The 24,565-nt window shown below is 31.1% G+C and overlaps 1 long non-coding RNA gene across 2 annotated transcripts in view; it reads left to right on the forward strand.

Annotated features, from left to right (window-relative positions):
* The window catches only part of LOC120608763 (uncharacterized), a 76,336-nt gene that overhangs the window by 33,331 nt on the left and 18,440 nt on the right, over nt 1–24,565 (forward strand). Inside the window, exon 3 of one of the 2 annotated variants that reach the window (XR_005654519.1) lies at nt 23,015–23,147. This is a non-coding gene — a long non-coding RNA (uncharacterized LOC120608763). Of the gene's footprint in view, nt 1–23,014; nt 24,019–24,565 lie in introns of those variants that run through there. The other variant, XR_005654518.1, reaches the window with a different exon arrangement.

Raw genomic sequence — 24,565 nt, forward strand, 5'->3', positions numbered from 1 at the left:
ATATATTGTGTATATATATTTATAATGAAGAGAAAAAAGAGATATAAAGTGTGGGAATGTGAATATGCTGACTTTAGCTTTTATGTCTGGGGTTTAAAAAGTATAATTTAAATTAAAAAATATTATATATAAGTATAAAATATTTAAATATACATACAGACAAATATACATACATACAAAAAATTGGACAAGATAGTATAAATCATATAAATTCAAAAATGGAAATGTTTTAATCTTATCATCGCTAACAGTAGTATTCAATAGATACTCTGAAAAATTAAAGGATTATGCTTTATATATATAATGTTATAATTATAAAAGACATTAGGATAAAAAGTTAACACTATAAAATTGTCATAAGAGATACCAAAATGAAACAAAGTGAAGAGTGAAACAAAGGGAAGAAAGTAAAGACCATAATTTGAAAGATCATGTACAATAATAGAAATAATGTAAAACATTAATTCTAATGTGTTAAATGCACCTCTAAAAAAAAAAAGATATTGTTTGTTAAAGCAAAATTAATTCTGTTACATTCGAGATATACAAATTACTTAAAAATTTTAACATACTTCTGTGAATAAAGAAATACCAGGTATAATTCTTTGAAGATGCTGCTGAATTTATTTGCTGTAATTTAATTAGGACTTTTGAATTTGGACTTAGGTTGACCTTTATTAATTTGCTATAAGTAAGTAAAAAATATGTATTAGAAATTTCATAGAGTTCAAAACAGTATAATTGAGATTGTATTATAGTTAATCTATGTTTATTAAGTTTGTCAAACTTTTGAGTTAAGTTTGGGTTAGTCTTGAAAACATGGAGTTTTGATGTATTGGAACAATATCAATAGCAAAAAATTATTTGTAGCTACGTTTTTAGAGATAATGCAAGTAAGTCAGGTCGTTATTATTGGAGGTAAATCTTTACAAATTTTTTTTCCAAAATTTTACGTATTCATTGCTCTACAACTAATTAGGTTTTCTATCATTTCTTGCATCAATTTGCACTTTTTATATGCTCTCTAATATTCATTTCATAGATATTTTTCAAAGTTATTAATATAGTTATGTGTAATATTCTTATATTTTTGAAAATATCTACCATGTCTGTTTATATAGTCATTTATATTTTTTAAATATTTATTTGTTTTTCTCTCTAGTTTTTTGGATTTCAAAAAACTGGTATATCTTGTAATTTTTATTGAACCTGGTCTCAAATGTAATTATTAATAAAAATATTTTCTAATTTATTGATTTCTGATTTTATTCCTAATTATTTCTGCTTTTATTTTTATTTGTTTTATTGTTTTCTATCTAATTTAAGTTGATGTTTGCTTGATTTATTTTTTATTCTCAAATAATTAAAATATTTAAACCTATCGATTTGCTTTGGCTAATAGATAACAATGACTACAGTTTTTAAAGTTATCTGTTTAAAATAACTTAACCCATAGATAACAATGACTACAGTTTTTAAAGTTATCTGTTTAAAATAACTTTTGTAAATGTCAATTTTTATTTCTCCATAGACCATGGAGTGTGGTTTAGGGGAGTATGATTTTTTTCCTTATCTTTCAGCATTAAAAATATTAAGTTTTATTATCAACTTGTAGTTTTCATACATTTCATTCAAATAATGTGTCCCTCAAAATTGATTTTTTTTGTGCTTACTGCTGTTTTATGTATTTTCTGAACACCAATTAAAAAAAAATTAGCTGTCAGTAGGCACTTAACAAGAAACTATACTTAGAAAACAAAATTTACAGTCTAAATCTTTCAATTTAACTTGTTAAATATATCAGTAATACTTTCTATATCTTCATTCCTTTTCGTCTATCACTCTGATAATACTTTTTTGTTCATCTTTCTATAACCTAGTACTGTGTGTACTCCTAGTTAACATTTAATGAACAAAAATACTATCCTCCCAACCTGAATCTAGGAAGAAAAAGAGCTGAGCTCTCTTCCTTAAGACTTCTTGCTCAGGTAGTTTATTTGCCATGTCTACTAAATGGCATGCACAGTATCATGGAAACCAGGATTTCTCTAAGGGACTTAAAATTGTTTACAGCTGTATTTTGGAGATTAGAGAAATATTCATGAAATATGCACATAAAAGCAAAAGAGAACAGGGTTGTCAACCTACATTTCAGGGGTGAAAAAAAAAGATTTCTATTAAAATTGTTTGTTTTTATACACTTCTGAATCTGGGATTTTGACACCTGGAGAAGTGTAAGGGTTTGGGGGAGAGTATAAGGGGTGATAACTTAGACCCTGTGGATTACTATCTGAATATTTCTCATCTTCACTTTCTTCTCTTCCTAACTTGAAAGAAATTTATATATATATATAAAATTATTATATATATATAAAATTATTCTTTATATATATATATATAAAATTTATATATATATATATATATATATATATATATATATATATAAAATTATTCTTTTCTTGACAAAAACTACCCAGCTGTCATATATTCTTGAGGTGAAATTTGCTCTCCTCTCCCTTCCAGAGTGGAAGGGCAGCATAGATGGTGAGCTATTTGTAAAAAAATTATATTTCCATTACATTGATTTTCAATTTTTAAAGTCAAACTGTTGACAAGGTAAGGAAACTTTTATTATGATTACTGGACAGAATGTAAATATTATTATCTTTGTGTAAAGATAAAATTATAGCAGCTTGAGATAGATCTACAAAAGGAGGCAGGGATGTGCAGGTTAATGCCTCCTTTCATAAAGTAAGAGTCAAAAGATTATGCCTGTGTTTGATGGGACAAGTAATGAAGATTTAAATCTGTCATTTATGATAGCATGGATCAGTAGAGAAATTAGAATAATTGTATAATCTTGCCTGAAAAAGGAATGGATAAGTACATAGAGGTTAAGAGATAACGTTTAATGCTAGTGGATCAAAAAATAGGGGTCAAATCAGAAAAATGGATGATCACCAGAAAATCTAAAAATGTTTTTTCGTTTGTTTTTCACATGGTTGCTTTTGGGGAGTGGAGCGATGGGGGTAGCAAATTGTTAATTTAAACTTAGTTCTGTATATTAAATTTTAAAAATAAAACAAAGTACAAAGACATGCTGAACTTTTTATATTTTTCTTCTTGTGTCTGACTTGGAATCATAAATGAAATCAAACATATACAACAACAGTAACAACAACAAAATAACAGAATAGCTTTTCCACAAAAAAATAAACACTACTGTGAGTGGGACCACTAGTTTCTCGACCCCTTTTCAGTCCCTCTGTTCTTCCATTTTTTATGTTTGTAAACACCTTTCCTCATCCACTCCATGTCGCTAAATCTTATATATCCTACAGATCTTAGCTTCCTCTGAAAAGCCTTTAGGATACCATTTGACCCCTTACAAAATTCAAAAATCTTTTTAAAAGTCTCTAGCAAAGTAATTGAATTTGATTTTTAATTCACAGAGAAATTCAGTATTTTAGCTACTAACACCTCAATTCTACTTTATATCTATATCATCTATCTACCTAGTTATCCTATCATTTATACAACCTTTATTGTATATTATACAATATTTATTGAGCATCTGTGTGTACTATAATCTTTTTCTCATTATAGTATATAATTTGGTTGAGAAAACAAGTAAACAGATTAATTTGTTATAATTATTAAGAAAGATGCTTTGAGAGGAAGGAGGTCTACTTTATATTGATTTGTTACTGAAGTCTTCTCTATGGAAGTGATTTTTGGAAAAATGACAAGAAATTAGCTAGGTGTGAATTATCAAGAAGAGTATTTCAGGTACAGGCAATAGCATCAGCAAAGGAAAGTAGTCGTGTTTAAGAAACTGAATGAAACCCAAGTTGACTGGATCATACTGAATAAAGAAAGCAATAATGATGTGTGTGATGGAAATACAGGTAATGATCTATTCTCACAGGGAACTTTGAAGGCACTGGTAGACATCCGATATAATTTTAAATGTAATGGGAAGCTGCCCTGGGGTTAAACCAGAAGTAACATAATTCAATTTGCATATTAACAAATCATTCTGGCTTCCCTGTGGAGAATGAAATGAAAGTGGGGTAAGAATGGAATACTATAGATCAATTATGACTGTATTGCTGGAGTCTAGGAGAGATACTGTGGCAGCTTAATTTAGGGAGGTGAATAGAAAGTAGATGGATTTAACACACATGTTGAAGGGACAATTTCTCAGACTTATTTTCACATGCTTTCTCCACTCAAGATAAAAAGTAGTTTCCACTCTCTTCTCTTAGTGGCTAAATGCTTCTAATCTTCTAAATTTATACTCTCTCATATTTAGTACTACCCTTTACCAGCTGTCTATTTTTTATCAAGTATTTTCTTCAGTCGCACTTTCAATGCTATTTTTCCCTCAGAATATACACGTGATCAGGTCTCTTTATAAAAATAACCTTTCAGCCAACTTCTTCCCTCTGTAGTACACTCCTACTTCCTTCCCTTCAGAATCTTACCCATCTCTACTGTCAATCAGGTTTCTGTCTAGAATTATGTTCCGTAGGGTCTTACTTAATCCATAAATGTCAAATTCAATGTATTATTTTTATTTCATGTCATATTTGATCGCTCTGTGACAGCATAAATAATTTGTCTCTGTGATTTGCTTTATTTCCTTATGCCTATGGCAAAATACTCTGCTATTTTGATCCCTGTATTTTTCATGAATCAATTATCACTTATGGTGTTTCTTCACCTCCCTGCCCTTAAATGCTAATATTCTATAGTGTTTGACCATTCCTTCTTGTCTTCTCTCACTCTAGAAATATCTCTGAATTGCCTCCATAATCCTTAAGTAGCCATTAAGGCTACTTGTTATGGATGGATTTCAAACCTTTCTTTTCCAGCCTTATGATCCCGATCCATATACTTTAAAGTCACTGAGTATCATTCTTTGTTTTTTCTTTCCCACAACTTAATAATATGCACTTTCTCTTTTCTCTGTATCCTGATCCAATTAAATATCTAAGAATGTCAAGGAGATGCTCTTGGGGGGAAAAATTCATGTTACCATAGAGCCACCCGGCGTTGGGAATTTGAAACTGCCTAGAATGGATTCAGGTTAAATTGTTTACTGGTTACTTTCTGTAGGCATTGTGAGTTGATTTCAAATCTTGGGAATTGGCTGGGCACTGTAAATTCAAGTTCTCCCTGAAGAAAATGTTGAGGCTTTCTAAATTAGTTGAGGTCAATTTTTCTAAAGTAACATTTCTTTTTAAAAACTTGAATTTTAAAATTTCTTTTTCAAAAATCTCTTAAAATTTCAGTCTCGAGCTTTTGAAAATGATAGAATAGCTATCTAGGGGTTAAAAACAGTCTTTCATCCAGGAATTGTGTGTTGGACCCCTTGATAATAACAGTGTCTCCTTCCTTATCTTGTAAAGGCAAAACACCAAAGGCAATGATCAATAGATTTCAGAGCAAACATCTTTATACCAAACATAATGAACAAAATTAAAAAAACAAGTGAAGTAATTTTAAAATATATTGGCACAATATTTAACAGATAAATGACTTTTATCTTTGTTTATAAAGTAATCTTAAAAATCAAAAAGAAAAGAAAATCTGATAAAAATGGGTCAATGATACAGATGGGGGTTTATGTAAAGAACACCAATATTCTATGGATATATAGAAAACATTACTTTCAACAAAAACCAAACAGAGGTATAGAAAGAGGCAGTACAGAAAAAAGAAAAATAGCACAGAATTTCCAATCAGATTGCCTGAATATGGAGCTCAAATCTCTCCCTTACCTCTTTCACATTTTGGATAAGAAACATTACCTCTCAAAGTCTAATATCCTCTTTTTTTTTTCTTTAATTGAGGTGAAATTCAAATAATATAAAGTTAAACATTTAAAGACGAACAATTAAGTGGCATTCACAATGTTGTGCAACCATTACCTCTATTTCCAAAACGTTTTCATAACCCCAAAAGAAAGCCCTGCACTCATTATTAATCAGTTAATCTCCATTACTTTCTACCATTAACCTTTAGCATCTGACAGTCTGTACTTACCTATTCTGTCTCTACCTATTCTGGATATTTCATATAAATGGAACCATATAATATGTGACCTTTGTGTCTGTCTGCCTTTTTTACTCAGCATGATGCTTCTATTTAGATTTATTCACATTGTAACATGTGTCAGTACTTCATGACCTTATATTACTGAATAATATTTCATTGTATGCATATACCACAATTTTTTTTTTCATTTATCCATTAATAGACATTTGGGTCATTTTCATCATTTAGCTACTATGGATGGTACTGTTATGAACGTATGTGTCATGTGTTTGTTGAATATCATTTTTAAATTTTGGGGGGTGTATAACAAGAAGTGGAATTAACGGATCACATGGTAGTTCTATGTTTAACTACTTGAGAAATTGTCAAAAACTTTCAAAATGGCTGAATCATTCTATGTTTCCATCAGCAATATATAAAGTTTCCAATTTTTCCATTTCTTGCCAACATTTATTTTTAATTTATTTTTTATAGTTATTTCAATGGGTAAAAAGTGGTATCTCATTGTAGTTTTGATTTGTATTCTCCTAATGAATAATGATATTAAACATCTTTTAATGTGCTTACAGGCCATTTATATATCTTCTCTGGAGAAATACCCATTAAGTCTTGTTCTCATTTTTTAATTATGTTATTTATGTTTTTGTTGTTGAGTTGTAGTATCTCTTTATATAGTCTGACTATTATCTCCTTATCACATGTATGATTTGCAAACATTCACCCTTTCTGTAGGTTGTCTTTGTACCTTCTTGATAATGTCCTTTGATGAACAAGTTTTTAATTTTTGATGAAGTCCAATGGATCTATTTTTCTTTTGTTACTCATGCTTTTGGTTTTATATCTGAGAATTCACTGGCAAAACCAAAAGCATAAAAATTTATCCTTATGTTTCTGCTAAGGATTGCATACTTCTATCTCTTATATTTATATCATAGATCCATTTTGAGTCAATTTTTGTATATAATCTAAAGACTGGTCCAACTTCACTCTTTTTTCATATGATATCCAGTTGTCCCTGTGCTGTTTGTTGAAAAAAAACAAAAAACAAAAAACTGTTCTTTCCTCATTGGACAACCCTTGTTGCAAATCAACTGGTCATAGATGTACGGGTTTATTTCTAAATTCAATTCTATACCATTGGTCTGTATATCTGTTTTTATGCCAGTACCACACTGTAGCCTTGTAGTAAGTTTTGAAATTGGAAAATGTGAATCCTCCAGTGCTATGGAATAAATTGAGTTCCCTAAAATTTCTATGTTAAAGCCCTACTCCCTTATGTGATGGTTTTTTGAGATAGGGCATATGGGAGATAGATAGGTTTAGATGAACTCATGAGGGTTTGAACATCATGATGGAATTAGTGCCATCATAATAAAAGATGCCAGAAAGCTTTCTCTCTCTCTCTCTCTCTCTCTCTCTTTCTTTCTTTCCCTCCCTCCTTCCTTTTCATGTGAGGATGCAGAGAAAAGGCAGCTATCTTCAAAACCCAGAACCAAACCATACTGGCACTCTAATCTCAGACTTCCAGCCTCCAGAACTATAAAAAAATAAAGTCTTGTGTAAGCCACCCAATCTATGGTCTTTTTTTATGGCAGCTTGAGCTAAGATTTACACCTTTCTTCTTTTTTTTTCCTAGATTGTTTTAGATAGTTAAAGCCCCTTGAAATTCCGTGTGAATTTGAGGAACATACTTTCCATTTCTGTAAAATGATCATTGGAATTTTGATAGAGATTATATTGAATATGTACATTGCTTCGTTATCATAACAATATTAAGTCTCTAATCCATGAGCGTAAGATGTCTTTTCCATTTACTTACGTCTTTTTAAATTTTTCCAACATTGCTTTATAGTCTTCAATGTAGACATTTTTTACCTCCCTGGTTAAACATACTCTTAGGTATTTTATTCTCTTAAATTCCATTGTAAATGAGATTTTTTAAGTCCTTTTTTCGGATTGTTTATTGTTTGTGTATAGAAACATAACTAATATTTTTGTGTTTATCTGTTATACTGCAACTTTGATGAATTAGTTTCTCAATTTTAGTAAGGTGTATGTGTGTGTATTTTGGGAGGATTTTCTCTATATAGGATCATATCATCTGTGAATAGAAATTTTTTACTTCTTTTCTGTTTTGGATGTTTTATATTAGTGTTTTCCTTTTTAATGTGTGGAAGATAATTTTTTCTCTCTCTTTAGATATTTATGAGAAATATAGGCTTAGGTAGGCTTTATGAGATATACTCTGTCAGATTGCTAAAATTTTTAACAGTCAAACATTGTTTAACAGTATTAAAAATGTAGATCTAAGTTATAGAGGATAAAAATTAATCAAACTTTTCAAAAGACAAATATATAAGCATAATACTGACCGGTAATTTTACTTCTACATTATATCCTAAAGAAATAATAGAATTATTTACAATGGTTTATATATGAGGGTACTTACTGCAGCATTATTTTTAATGGGAGATTTTTTAAAAACAACTTAGAAGTTTAACAGTAAAGATTGTTAAGCAAGATATAAATCAGTCTTAAGATATTTTACTGTGCAATCATTAAAATGTTTGCTATAGAAGTAGCTTCACATATATTATGTAAAAAAAAGTTTAAAGGGGCTATTTCCTCTCCATTCTTACCCTTCTTACCCTTCTCTCTAAATTCACAAATAGATAAACAATTAATTATATATACCAAAATATTAGTAGTGATTATCTATGAGTAGTAGGATTAATTACAATTTGTCTTTTACCTTATAAGTTTTTGCATATTATGTACTTATTATTAATAAATTTTAATAAGGAAAGAAACATTATCAGAAACCATCTTAACTAACATTAAGAAAATGTTTTCTCTCAGAATCAACATGCTATCATACTGAAACGATCAACTTTTAACATTTTCTCACCATTTTCCTTTATTTCTGTGTGAAGAAAAACTTCTAGGATGTTTGTTGTAATGAGTTAGTGATGAAAAAGAAGAGGAGAAAGTGTCTAGTTGAGTGTGTGAGTGTGTGTGTGTGTGTGTGTGTGTAAGGGTGGGGGTGATGGAGTGTGGAGCTGGAGCCAACACTGTTCTGCAGTATTCTCTTTATGAAAGTTTTTTTTTTTGAAAAAAAATGAAATTAAATATAGCATCTAGCTATAGAAACTCAAAGGGCACAAAGCTAACAGAAATGCCAGGGGAAAAAATTTCTGATATTTAACAATAAAAAAACTAATAGATTTTAGTTTAAATTAATACATATAAGCTAAATTAATTCTAATTGCAATTTAAAAGTCTGTTCAGTCTCTAAAAAAACAGGCAATATTAAGACAAATACTTCCTGTTATAACATCACATTATGAATTTGGAGATCAATGACTATGAGGAAAATAAATCTTCCTAGAATCTGTTTATATATTTACAGTTAAGAAAATTACAAATTCTGATGAGGTATTCTATTAAGAATAAGAATCCTCTTAAATTTTACTATTCTTAGTTCTATTTCATTCTTCAAAATATTGCCATTTTTTCTTATCTTAAAAATGGAAAGCTTATTAATATACCTATATAATCTATTAAAAATGTATTTATTGGTTTTGAAGCTTAAGTACTTTGTTTTTCAAATTTTTACAATCATTTCTACAGTAACTTGTCAATATAGACATTGAATAGTATTCAAATGAGAGCTATACAATGTACCATATGTTTTGTATGGTTGAATTAACATTACTGGAAATCCTTGCATTTTGATAATCTCCAGATTCTATACTTAACACTCTTTTGGCTACTTGAAATATAGTTAGTTTCTTCTGCCAGGACTACATTAGAATGCAAATTAGTTAATACTTTATTTCATATGAATGCAGTATGTCAAAAATGAACAGAGTTTGAACCTATAATAGTGAAAAAATTACAATATGTCCTAGTAAAAATCTCAGAATTGTCTTTTTGTAAGGTTTTCACCTTTTGGTACTATGGGCTATTTAAAACATATGACTTAGACTTGTAGGCTAATATTTTTGCTAGTATGGCTCTGACTTCATAAGTAGTAATATGTATATATAGAGAGGAATCCTATCAATCTAAGGAAAGTTAAGAGATATATATATATTTTTTTTTCTTTTCTATTATTAGCATTGCTTGTCCTTCTTTTTATTTGATTAAAGTTTTTTCAATCACTTTTTCCAGTGCCCTTTTAATACTTCATTTTAAATGTGTTACTTGTAAATGGCATAGAGCTATATGTTTTTCATGCCAATATGAATGTACTTGGCTTTTAATGGAAAATTTTAGTCCATATTTAGTGTAATGTAATAAATAATAAATAAAACTGATTTTATTTTTTGCTAATTTTAAAAATGTTTATCATTTTTTTCTTTATTGCTTACTAATTTTTTTCCTTTAGTCAACTTTCAGTAACTTGATCACTCATAATAGAACTCACAGTGTACTAGTATATTAAAACAATGTCCTTTCCCTTACACATAGGTTTGATTTTTTTATTGCTTCTTTTCTTCAATTCCCAGAGTACTCTTGCCTCTCCCTCCTCTGCTTGCCACTATCCACAGATTTTGTTGAGATACTTTAGTATCTTTTTTTAGATTATGATTAGCTTTTTCCTATAATGTATCCTCTCCATTTCAAGAATTTTTAATATTTATAAATCATGTACATAGATTATGAATCATATCATTATATCATCTATTTGAACTGCATTTATTGATTGATACTGTTTCTTTTCTCCTCACATTTTCATGTTTTGAGAATTCCATTTTGAATTATTATTGTATGAAGAGTATTTTCTTGAATATTTTCCTCAGAAGGAGCATGTGAGTGATATAATCTTTACATCTTTATACATCACATTTAACTGACAGATAAATACTATTTTGGATGGGTATAGAATTCTTGGTTTAAATTCCCTTATGTATTTTATTTTTTCTCAGTGGTCTACTTATATCATTCTACAATCTTATTAGTTTCTATGTTGTAGGTGAGTCCAAAGACAGACTCACTCTCTCACTCGTGCGCTCTCTCTCTCTCTCTCCTGCTCCCTCCCCATTCTAAGTAACCAGTTCTTTTGGCTTGGGAGCTTATGATATGTTTCTCCTTGTCTTTACTAAGATATTTTTTGGTATGCGTCTTTTCTCATCAAACCTGCCCAGAATATATTAAACCTATCTACAGTCCCAGATTGTTCTACAGCTTAGGAACACTTTTTTTTTTTTTCTCTCTATTAGTTTAACTACTGTCTCTCTTCCTTCTATTCATTTCTATTTTCTCTGAACTTCTATTATTTTAATTTTAAGCCTCCCAAATTTATTCTCCTCATCTTTCATAGTTTCTCTTCATATAATGGGCCATCATTTTAATATTTAACAATGTCATAGTCTTTTTCAGTCAATAAAGTCACGGATTTTATTTTATTTGAAAAAGTATGTATTTTCATCTCCCAATTTTTATATTTAGTTTTGTCCTTGATTCTTCTTAATGTTCTTATTGTTTCTTTTTAGAGTTTGTCCTTCTCATGTTAGAGCTAAATTCTGACTACGCTGCTTCTTCTTTTTCTCCCTGATGTACCCATCTTTGGCACATAAATTTTAATTTTACTGGCTTATGGCTTCTAGCTTCTGGGACATACCATCTCAGCAGGCCTGTGGTGGCTGAGTTCTGTTCATTCCTTTAGTAAAAGGAGCCTATCAGCCTCCTAGGGATTTGTTATTTAGAAGCCTCTCTATTCTCCCGTCTCTTTCCTCTCTCTCAGCCTCAGAAGCAAAGAACATTCAAGTCAATTTTTTAAGTCCCTCCTCAGCTCTGTAAGAGCAGGGAGGCAAAATATTGGCAAGGGGACTGACACTGTCCTTTCACTACATGAGAAAGTTCATAGGTTTGTAGGACCCAACCCTTCTCCTAAAGAGCTTTTGTCCAGTTCTCTAGGGAGAAATTCCTCTACCATCTCTTTCACAGTTAAATATGGAGCTGAGGCCTCCATTGTATGCCCCTGGCCTTGCCTGCCTGATACTGTTTGCAGACAGTGACAGTGACTAAGGAGAAGGAGATAAGAGTTAGGAGCTGAGGTATCCAGGACAGACTAATTCAAACCACCTTCTTAGAATCCCTCGTGCTTTTTGGCTTCAGCTCTTCATTCCCGAACTGACGTATGCCAACTGCAAGATTGAACGTACCTAAAATGTCTGCATATAAAATCATGAATTTTCTTGAGTTCAAATTAGAAGCTAAAAACAGACTAGAGGCCTGCCAGGAATAAAGCTTCTTCATTCAGTGAGCAAGAGAGATTCTGGGAACAATAAAACAGCATCGTCAAAAAAAAAAAAAAAGATGGGGAGACATAAAGAATCTGTTCTGCTAATTATGTTCATTAATGGATTATACAAATACTATTTACTAATAAAGGGCTATTAAACAAACACGCGTTAATAAATCTCATGCAAGCATCATTCTGAAGAGGGTAATGCTCTACACTTCTCAATTTGATTTTCAGGATTGTGACTGCAAATGTTGGGTCCATCTTTGCTTAGATATGCACAAAATGTTCACTAATATCATTAATATTGTTATTGTTATAGTTGCAGAATATAAAATTATTGCTTAAAAATAATTAAGTTTACATGTGTGAATAACATACTCTTTTTACTAAACAGTGCTTAAATATACAACTACATATTAATTTCAAAAATATGTCTCAATTAAGTAACTATGCTAAGTAAGTAACCAGGTACCCTATAATACTGAAAAGCCAGATACTTTTGTTTACCTCTTGAGCATGTAGCTTGGTGAAAAATGCACAATATATTACAAGGAAAGGATAATCTCTTCAATAAATGATGTTGGAAACACTAGACAGTCACATGCAAAAAGAATGAAAGTGGACCCTTATTTTACACCATACACAAAAATTAACTCAAAATGAATTAAAGACTTAAACATAAGGCTTGAAACCATAAAATTCCTAGAAGAAAACGTAGTGGGTAAACCCCTTGTCATCAGTCTTATCAGTGATTTCTTTTCTGGATTTGACACCATAAACAATGGCAATGAAAAAAAAAATAAATAAATGGGGCTACATCAAACTAAAGAACTCATGCACAGCAAAGAAAGTTATCAACAAAATGAAAAGCAGCCTATGGAATGGGAGAAAATATTTGCAAACCACATTTAATAAGATGTTAATATCCAAATTTTCAAGGAACTCATACAACTTAATAGCAAAACAAAACCAAAAACCAAAAACAAAGCCCCAAATGACCCAATTAAAAAATAGTAAAAGAACTGAATAGACATTTTTCCAAAGAAGATATATGAATGGCCAATAGGGATATGAAAAACTGCTCAGTATCATTAATCATCAGGGAAATGCAAATCCCAACCACAGTGAAGTATCATCTCACACTTGGTAGGATGTCTACTGTCACAAAAGACAAGAGATAACAAGTGCTGCTGACCATGTGGAGAAAAAGAAACTCTTGTGTACTTTTATTGGTGGGAAAGCAAACTGGTACAGCTCCTAGGAAAACAGTATAGATGTTCTTCAAAAAATTAAAAATAGAACTACCATGTGATACAGCTATCCCACTTCTGGGTATATATCCAAAGGAAAAAAAATCATTATCTTGAAGAGATTATCTGTATTCCCATGTTCATAACAACATTATTTATAATAGTCAAGGTATGGAAACAACTTGTTTGTCAACAAGTGAATGAATAAAATATATGTGTGTGTTTATTATTATTTTTTTCCCTCTAGATTGTTGGTGTTCTGAGGAAACTCTGGTGGTGATAATGGCAAGGTAGCCAGGGTGGAGCACGGCATAGAGTTAATGAATGGATGAATGGTGAGGCACAGAGACACTGAGCGCAGACAGCTACTTTTATTATTATTGTTATTAAAGGATTGCTAAGAGCAACATCTCCAATTTTGGAGCGATCGTTTTGTCTAAAGCATCATTTAGGAAATTTTCAAGCTTATTTTTATATTGAGGAAGAACAGATGAGAAACGGAGAAACCCTTCTTTCGAAGGAAAGCCATTAAACATTTTTTCATAATATTTATAGAATTTTGGAGGCTTTCCAGATAAAGGATAGAATTTGTTCACATTCCATTAGATAGTTTTTATGGTATTGCAAAAATTATGATCAATCAATTATACCTCTCTAAACTATGGTAATTTTGACATGTTTATTGTAACAATCCCTTATTAAGGCAGACATAACAGATTCACATTTAAAAATACTCAGTATCTAACAGCGTTGCATCCACATTTGGGCTAATTGCAGTGTTCTACAGCATTTTCTCTGTGAGGCGCTTTAGATGGAATGTTGTTAATGTATTAAGACTTCCTTTGCTTAATGGTAAAATATAATATTAGATTGCCAAGTAGAAATGAGAGTGCACTTAACCACTCCATAATCCTTTTCCAAACTTTGTGTGGATAATTATAGTAATCGTGCCTTCTCACCACAGCACTGTGTAAGCTGCTGCAGTACCTAATTCGACAGTTTTTGTTTTTGTTGAACAACATGTATGTTTGGAGAGATTAAAACAACATTTAAATTGGGGTGACAATAGGTAACTAGTTCAATATTCTATGTGGCTTGAAACAATAAAATTCTGATGTGATTAATATGCTAGACAGAGAAAAACCTTTTTTTTTGTTTCTGGTATAAAATAAATACCAAGACAAGAAATGTTGTCAAAAGTTACAATTAAAACACTAGTATTTGAATTTGGACCTGCACTTAAGTTGGATATTTTTAAATTATTATGTTTCTATAGTGGACATGTTCATTTTCCTCTTTAATGAAAAGCTGAGAAATGTCTATTGATATCTTTTCATAAATTTTCAGAATGAGTCAAGCTCACACATATCATGTATGTTAGAATAACATGGAGTTGCTATGCCTAAGGAATTGATAGAAATACATTTTTAGAACTCTTGATTAGAATGCAAAGTGGAATTAGAACGAATAAGAAAAGCTTGGCTATGTATTTAATTTTAACTTTTAAAATAAGAGTATATGATTCTTAGTTTTTAACTTGTTTTCCTGTATTGTGAAAATACATACAATTTTTAACTTTATATATTCACTTTTCTAAATTCATTTAAGTGGTGTTAGAAACTGAGAATATGTCTGAAAGAATGACTTAAACAGAGTAGTGAGATTCTACGTCAGTTCATAAAGTTTCGGTAAAGTCATACAATAAGGAAGCCTTATGAGTCAGATTTGTGGGTAAAGCGATGAGAAAGTGAAATTGTAGAGAACTAGAAAAGGCCAGTGACCTCTCTCACTCTCCACTTCTAGTGAACTGAACTTGGGGCCCTTACTTTTCTAGGCTTATCTTGGTCAGGTAGAACTTATGCCTGTGTCAGGCAGAACTTATACCTGATATCAATTGTTGATGTGATTCTTTCCTCAGAAGACCTGCAATGGATTTATGTACACATAAATTGGCTTTGAGAATAATCTTAATCTACCTCTGAGTTGCCTGATAAACCTGGTATCAAAAAGATTAGATGTTTTCTTTTCAGGAACAGCCTAGCCAGTTTATCTTTATATTTTTAAATATAAATTTTATATATATAAAATATTTTTCATTTGTTTTTATTTTATTTACTTTATTTACTCTGTTGAAAATGAAACAGCTGTACAATCTTCTCTGAAAAATTGGAGATATTTAGTTTAAATTTAACATATTAGGAAATATTGTTCAAGGCATTAGACTTTCATTTGTCTTTGCTTTAGCTAATGACCTCGTGTGTATTGATATGTAGCTGCATTCACAATTGCACTGCTCTGTTATGTATTTGGGGAATCGTAGCTGTACTAAGTGACTACCGAGATATCTTTCTGCTAAATATCAGTGCGGCCCTTCTGTCAATGCATGTGACGATGTATCTCCACAGGAATATTTTCTTCATTTCTTTCATACTTGAATTTTTAATAATACAGCCAGATGGATATCTGCCTTCTTCTCTAAATTGCAGTGCTCTAGAGTTTGCTTGTCCTAAAATTTTTTAACGTTTATGATGAACTCTTTAATGAGCAGCAGCAAAGGGATCCTGGAGTTCAGTTTGTTAATTAGCAGCACAGCTTCTGGCTGGTATTAGGTCGAAAGTAATTGATTTATATTTCAATGCTATACCATACACATGTTCACACACAAAGGTATTTGTTAATCTCACTGCAAAGAAGCGTTTCCAAAAACAAACTCTAAATTGCGTCTACTTATAAAGCAAATCAAGAAGGTAGCTATTTACATTTCATTCATGTAAAAGATTAAGAGGATTGTTCTTATCTTAATCACAGCTTCTCATTACAGTGTTTGAAAAAGTAATAACACAGATTTTCTACCATGATTCTGGGGATCTCTAAGCTGGGAATTTAAATGAAATTAGTATGTAAATATGTAGGCATACCATATATTAGGACACCATCAAGCATTAGCAAATAAACAGTTGTAGATTTAAATGAATCATTGATTTGCTTACTGTCATAGACCCATTAAGATTTGTTTGACCTGCTGGTATAGTGAAAAACATATTGACTAAGAGTCAGAAGACCTGGATTCTAGTACTAATTCTGCCACTATTTAGCTTTGCATCCTTTAGTAAGTAATTTATTCACTTCTCTCATCTATAAAATGATGCAACTGGTCTCTGATCTGGAAGGCAATTTGCAATTCTAAAATTCCATAAATCGAAGTTTCTTCTTTATGTTTCCTTTTTCCTTTGCGGCATCTCCAGTGACCCCAACGGGCAAGTGGCATGTTCCAGTCTTCTAATTTCAATCTATCATAACAGAATATATTAAATACTTTTCTATTTTTAAATGTTTTTGTACTGGGATATACTCTCTGAAAATTTTTATATCAATATCTTTTAAATCCACTTGCGGAATAATAGCCTTTGCCAATATTTACAAGAATTTATGATGATAAACAAATATGCATTTGGACTTTTCCATTAACCTCTGTAAATAAATTATGTTTAAATTCTGAAGAAGAATGAATATTTCAGATGTTTTGGGGCCTGAGAAGTGCTGGGGAGAATAATCAAATACTGGGTCTTCTCCTTCTATGTATTATACTTTTTATTCTGACCTAAACATGATTATTAGTAATTTTTATGAAGAAATAAATTGTGTGCTTATCAAATTTGTCCATATAGGTACTGAATAAAAGAATCAAATAGCACATTTGAGGATCATGATTTATCTCTGGAGCACTTTCCAGGAATCGACAACAGGCTATTTAATAGGGAAAAAATCTGAAAGCCTGAATGTTGGTAAAACAACAAAATCAACAGGGTAAATACAGAATTATAGAGACTTATTTAAAACAAAAAGCTTCATAAGGACAATAAGCAAGATGCTCTTAATTATCCACCAAATAGGCTGCATTAACATGAGTAGAATATTTTGATGTCAGAAGGGGATCTCTTTTTTTTTGTTCCACATCTGGAGAACTGCAAATGTAAAGGAAAATTTTTTTTTCTTATTTTGCCTATTAGGACACCAGAATTGAAACGGCAATCATTAGGTAGAGTTACCCATGTTGAGATATCTGATTCTTCCCAAGGGCTGATCTTTAACCCTTACAGCTAAGGACATGCATAGTTCCAGCCTTGCTTTTCTTTTGTGTGCTAAGTTGATCTGCTTCTACATTCCCTGCGCTGGGATTTCTGTTTCTTGTGTTACCGAAAAGTGTTCTCTGCTTCGTAACTATGGTGGATGTGTGTGTGCACGCTCATTTCTGCATGTTTGCCTCTAAACTGAGGGCTCATTCAATCATTTCTTTGCAAATTGTTTTAGCCATGAAAAAAGTTTGTTTGTTTTTAAGATTTGGGTGAAGACTCATTCTGAGATCAGGACAGTTCCCCATATGGCAGCACAGCATTCTTCAAATCGGTGGAAATAGTAACTCAAATAACCTTGATGGAAACTGGTCTGATGCAATGGTGATTGTGTTGATATCAGAGAGCCGGAGGACTGGGAAATGGTGGTAGGTTGACAGAGCAGCTCTAAGGCACGTTAGCTTAGGACAGAGAGCAGATTCAGAAAGATTTCCTTGCTGCAGTGTGAGTGGCTGGTTAGCTCAGTTTTATGTTAATACAGGACTAAGAAGGAAGGAAAGGCCTTGTGGAGGTTTCTTATACATTTATTCAACATTCAAATAGATATTAACTTCATGAAGTCTCAGGTGAACTTGCTAGGACCAAGGGACTATAAGCTGCAATTTGAAACAAGAAATCATGGACTTAAACTGTAATCTTGATTTCTCCACTTTCATGTATGACTCAGGAAATAAAGGATACGCAGAGACATTAAAAGCACATAAAAGGCAAATATATAGATATTTTTTCAAAGAGCTTTTATTCCAGATATATTTAATTTTGAAAAAACTTTCTTCATTTCAGGAATTTATATTACAACATTTCCTTTTATTTATTAATATGTTAGTTGCATTATGAAGAAAAATATTTAAAATGTGCTTTTAAGAAAGTAAAACATTTCTGATTAGTAAAGATCATTATAGTGGTGGGAAATAATTTCAGAGAAAGTATGACTAAAAAACAAAAATGAAGAATGGACACAAATGACTGTACATATATTTCTTTGCAAGTAACAAAAATATTCTTGAGGGCCTGGTATACTAGAGGTACGTTACAGGGAATTTTTAATAAAATTAAAATTAATGTATAAAGATACAGCAGATGGAAATGTCTATTATTGCGGCATTTGAAATATAAGATTTATGATTCCCAAAATGCTATTGAAGTCAACCAATATTCACTATTCACTGTTTGCAGGTTAATGTTAATGATGGGGGTCACTAAGGGATTCTGTTGTGAAGGTCCCAACTATGCCCCTGATGAGCTTAGTAACTTTGGAGGCAAACTCAATTTCATTTGAATGCAAGGTTTTCCTCAATAAATTCATGTCATAATGAATATAGAGGCCATAGAAATGATGATTGATTCTTCTTTTGTGCACAATGTGTTATTGATTTTTCTTTGTCGGCATAAATTAACCTACTCTTTTAACTTCCCAAGACAAAACAAGCTATTCCACCATTCTTTCCCCACACTGGTGCCATATTAGAATGATGTATGTTCACTGGTAGCTTTCTTTATATATTGTTACAATAATTTTATTAAATAGCCATGAGTTACTAATAAAATTATTTAAATTACTCAAGTTGGTGGTCAGTGCAACATTTATATATTGGAAATTCTGGAGAAGACAAACAAGAATGGTAAAAATGTCTAAATTGTGTGTGTGTGTGAGTGTGTTAAAATATAAGGAGAAAAAACATCGTGGACCAGTAAGGTTCTGAATACTTTATAATATGAAAGCTGTGCTTTAGTGGGTTTGGAAATTGGATTTGGAGAATATTAAAGCAAAAGATCAATAGAGATTGTTTTATTTAGAGAGCAGTGTTATCATTGCTTAAAAGATTATCCGTATAGTTTTTCTAACTTCTAAACAAAATATTCTGGTATCATTGATATAGAAAGTACATTCTTAAAAATATAAATCATATAACTGAAAGGTCTTGTTATTCCTAGACCATTAACAAATAGAACTATGACTTGTTAAGTATGCATATTAAATTTTACTCTTACAAAAGTAGACCTGCTGAGTATTTATAATCCAAGGTGACAGTTTCCATCTATTTCTAAGTGGTCTTTCATCACTCTAATATTAAATAGGAGATATTGGGGATTCTAGAATAATAATGAAAGTAACAGTATTTTCAGGGCCTTGGTTATCACCAACTTCTAGCAGCATCATTAACATTATAATCTATACGAATGATCACTCAGGGAGTTGTCTTATATATAACTCCTTTAGGAGTATTTTGCAACCCAGATTGTTTTTTAATAGACGATGATGATTTCAATTTATTTTAAAATTACTTTTAAGATCATATATTACTATAAAGTGTATAGGACATATCATAACTGTTATTTACTTTCTCCACTTTAACTCTTATTTCATTGAGGCAATTATTTGCCAAGTATCAGACATAAAAATTTATGAAATAAATGTTATTTGAATTCTACATCTGTAGATTCATCATTCTTTTCATCCCCACACTCCATCTCCTTTGCATAGACCATGTAGAGTGTTAGTCTGTAGGACACATATTAGTACAAGGTTATTGCTACCATTGCTTTCTTCTTCTTTGGCCTTCATCTAGCATTCTGTGCATTCTCAATTGGCTCTTGGTAAATTTTTTTCCTGTATATGCTACATTTGTCCACAACAAGACATGTGAATGATGGATGATATTCATTTACTATTCAAAACTTTTTCTGCTCAATATAATTTCTAACACCCATACAATGATGTGATCTTTCTGTAAGGATACAAAGAGTAAATCCGGAAGTGCAGCTCATTTACTTTGACTGTCGGAATTACTCTTGATGACATGTATATTGGACTCAACATAGAATATTTTAGGGTGCTTGTGCTGCAAATATTAAGTGATTCTCCCATGACGAATTATGAGAAAAAGCATGCAGCTTTTACATCTGATGTCTCAAATAGATTATCTACTTACTGTTAGACTGAGTAGAATTCTATGATCTCATTTTTTATGAGATAGTTTTGTGTTTTTCTTTGGGATGTTTAACAAATTTAAAACCAATATTTTATTTTTTTTCCTTTCATTTGAGGTGTTTTGTTTCAAGTTAAATATAATATTTTTAAACAATAAGATCTTTCTAAACAATATAACATTTCTAAAAGCAGAACAATAGCATAACTAATGGAAGAACAGAAAAGAGTAATTTTAGAAATAGACAGCACTAAATAACCACTAAAAAAAAAAGAAATCAATTTATAAGCTACTTATGGTGGGTTTCAAATATTTTTGTCAAAGGTATTTTGTTGTCTGTTTAAATAATTCTTAAATATTCTTAATATTTAATTACAACTGTATCAAAGATGTATACATATCTGCATGTGCATATACTACAGTTGTAATAAAATTATTACTTTGTTTAGACTGATTTCTCTTAGCTTAAATCTTTTTAATTTCTTCCAGTTTTCAAAGTTTTCCTGTGCTTTCTGAAGCCTGATCTTGGTGGCTTGCCTATATTTTTGTTTGTTTGTTAATTTCCTATTACTTGATAACTTTGCATCTTAAAACAGAAACAATTTTCATTATTTCCAATGAGACAGGTTTTTCATATTTCATCTGGATTTTTCCTCAACTCCATTCTATTCTTTTCTCCATAAAGAGAGCTTAGAAGTGGTAGCGAATTCTTCCATCTAGGTCTTCCTCTACAATGCCTCTTGAAGTCCCAAATCTACAGATGGCATACTCTCTGGCCAAGTTCTTATATCTTTATAATTTCTACTTTTAATAACTGACTTGACACAAACTTGATTACCAATAGTTGCATTTTTATTAATTTCATGAATTGTTATAGGGTAATAAATTGAACAATTAAAATGTCGCTGGCACTGAGATATTTGCATCAGGTCAGATGACCTCTCTGGACCACTCAGTTGTAATTAAAGGAACAGCAGTGGCCCATGGTCAAGAAGTGAGAGAAAATCTCCATGAGAAGTGAAAAGTTAAACGGACAGTCCTGTAAATGTTTCATACAGGAGTTTTCCCTTGACCTTGTCAACAAAATGTATCAAACTATTTATTGTTTAATTTTTATTTATTATTTATCCTAGTTCATTTTGTTCTGTTAATCTTGAATTACTAGACGAATAACTAACAATTGAGACAAGGTTAAGCTATTTCTGTCCTCAGCATCGTTGTTTGTCTTTCTTGTCTCTTGTATTCTCTCTGGCAGATCTCAGCAGCTCACATGATCTAATCCAGATTTGCTTCCCAAATCTGAACTTCCAGCACAAATTTTTCCCAGGTTGTAGGCATATGCATTCCGATGCTCCTTTGTCTCTCTTATGTCTCACATCAAACCAGCTATATAGCCCTGTAAATTTTATTGTCTAAAAATCTCTCTTCCCATTCTCATCTCCAACCTTACTCTCTGTGCTTTAGTAAAAAAATTAATTATCTTTATCTATACGATTGCAATGGTTTAAGAGTTGTTGTCTCTGTTTCCAGTCTTGTGTGCTTCTATTTCACCTTGTACATTAAATTAAGGCATCCTTTACCAAAACAAAAATGCTCATATTGATCTCTACTTAAATCCATCAGTCAGTGCAGGTTAACATCCAAACTTCCTTTAGTCCACGGCAGTTTCATCCTCAGACATCTCTCCGGTCTTGACAGTTACTCTGACCTCCTTTATAATTCCCACTCGATTTAAGCTGGATGCAAATATTTCCGATATATAAAGTGTTTCTGCTGTTGATATAATTGCTCTCTTTGTTTGGAGAGAATTCTTGCTCTCTTTCTTTTTGATGACAAGAATAAACATTTTAAAGACTTTGATCTCCTAATAAGAACTATAGCATAATGTTTCAAATATAATGATATATAAAGCTAATGCTATTATTATCCCCATTTTACTATTGACGAGACTAAGACATAGATAGTTTAAGGAACTTGCCTAAGGTCAGAAGCTGGAGCATGTCAGAGCTGATATCTGTAATAAAAGTAATGTACACTGTTATTGCTAAAGGATGTTAATTTGGTGAGAAAACATTAAAAATGTAAAGTGAACAGCTTAACTCCCAGTGAAATATATAAACTTACTATAAAGCAAATGCAAGGAATTACTAGAAGAAGCATTTATCATGTGATTGTTTGGGTCTTAATCCTTGGCATGGAGGCCCACAAACCTTGTGACTTAACTTAAAGTTAAAAGGCCCACAAACCTTGTGAGTTAACTTAAAGATAAAATAATAGATTTAGTTAGGTAGGCACTACATGATAACACAGAAGTATTTGACAGTGCAGAAACACAACTCTAATAAAGGAACAATAAAGAGTTATTGTCTCAATTGTCCTTTTCAGAACAGAAACTCCAAATGGAGGACATTGTGGGCCATACGTTACTCTCCTAGAGAAGAGTCTTCCACCTAAAATAGCTAGATGGTAATACTGGACCAATTTCAGAAATGAGAAGTTTCTTCGTCATATGGAAAAGGTAGGAGTGTGTTTCTCATAGAGAGAATGACACTGTGGCAGTACTTCTATTTTATCAAGTAAACAGCCACATGGTAATAGTTTACTTTTAGCTAAGTTATTCTCTTCATTATTTCACTTTTTTTTTTTCTGAGAAATAAAGATGAGAAAATGATGTTTTCTGTTTCCAATAAATGTTTCTTAGAACATGGTGAAAGAAATCTTGAGTAAAAGATATTTGAAAAAAAAAAACTTTGAATATTTCATATACATATTATCTTCCTCTAAAATTCATGGTGCTCTGGTACTTATTACTGTAGAAAAATATTTCTTTTTTTTATTTTTATTTTTGACAGAACTCTAAATTGAAACTTTTAAGGGTTTTTTGCAAAGCCAGATAGCACCATTATCTAGTAGAAAATTTATTCCTGCTATATTTATGCCACTCTAAAAATATAAAGAATCACCATAATACATCTGACAGAAATAAATAGACGAAACTATGAATACAGTTTTTTTTATTGATTACTTCTAAGCGCAGGCATTGCAACCTTCTGGCTAGACTTGCAATGCCCTCCTTTCAAGTCAATACATAGCTCTTCAGATCTACTTACTTCTGTAAAATGGTCAATGTATTGTTGAGCTACTCTGAGTTTTGAAGACAGAGAAGCAGTACAGCATTTCAATTAGAATTCTTTTGACTAGAGGGTTGGGTGATTAAGCTGGTCACTTGTGGAAATATATTGATTTTGTGATATATTTTCAGGAACCAATTTTTCTTTTCTGAAACACTGTGTCATGATGTGCTATTTAGAATTTCTTCTCTTCCCAGAGGGACACGGCACAGCTTTCAACAACTGAAATGAAGATATAACAATGAAAAAAAAAAAAAATAATGTGTCATTGCTATGTTCATCCCTCAAATTTTAACAGAGAATCTAAAAATATGAATTTATGTTTTTCTTGATATTTAAAGGCTATAAAGTAAATATATTTCAGTTTATTATGCATTAGTCATACTACTCATAAAATCACACCATCGTATATTAAATTCTTAAATTACAGACAACACATGAAATGTGTAAAATATTTAGTTTAGTACTTGGCATAGAATTTTGCTTACATTTTAGACTATTTTTTTCCCTCTCTTTTTCTCCATGTTTCTTCACTTTTAAAATTCTTCTTTAAAATTAACTATTTTAAATGAATAGTTTTATGTCCTGTGTTTGAATACTTACCTCTGGCGGGTGGGTGGGGGAAGAACTAATGTCTATTGGGCATGTATCATATATCAGAAATATTTGAATACTATATTTTATTTAAGCCACAAGAATTATTTAAAGTGGAAATTGTTACTTTTTACAGATAAGAAAAAAGATAAGACTCAAAAAGTTGTGTATCAATGATTATCTAAATAAGTACAATATGATAATATAATAA

Source organism: Pteropus medius, unplaced genomic scaffold (assembly GCF_902729225.1).
Source record: "Pteropus medius unplaced genomic scaffold, Ma_sr-lr_union100, whole genome shotgun sequence".
NCBI lineage: Eukaryota > Metazoa > Chordata > Mammalia > Chiroptera > Pteropodidae > Pteropus > Pteropus medius.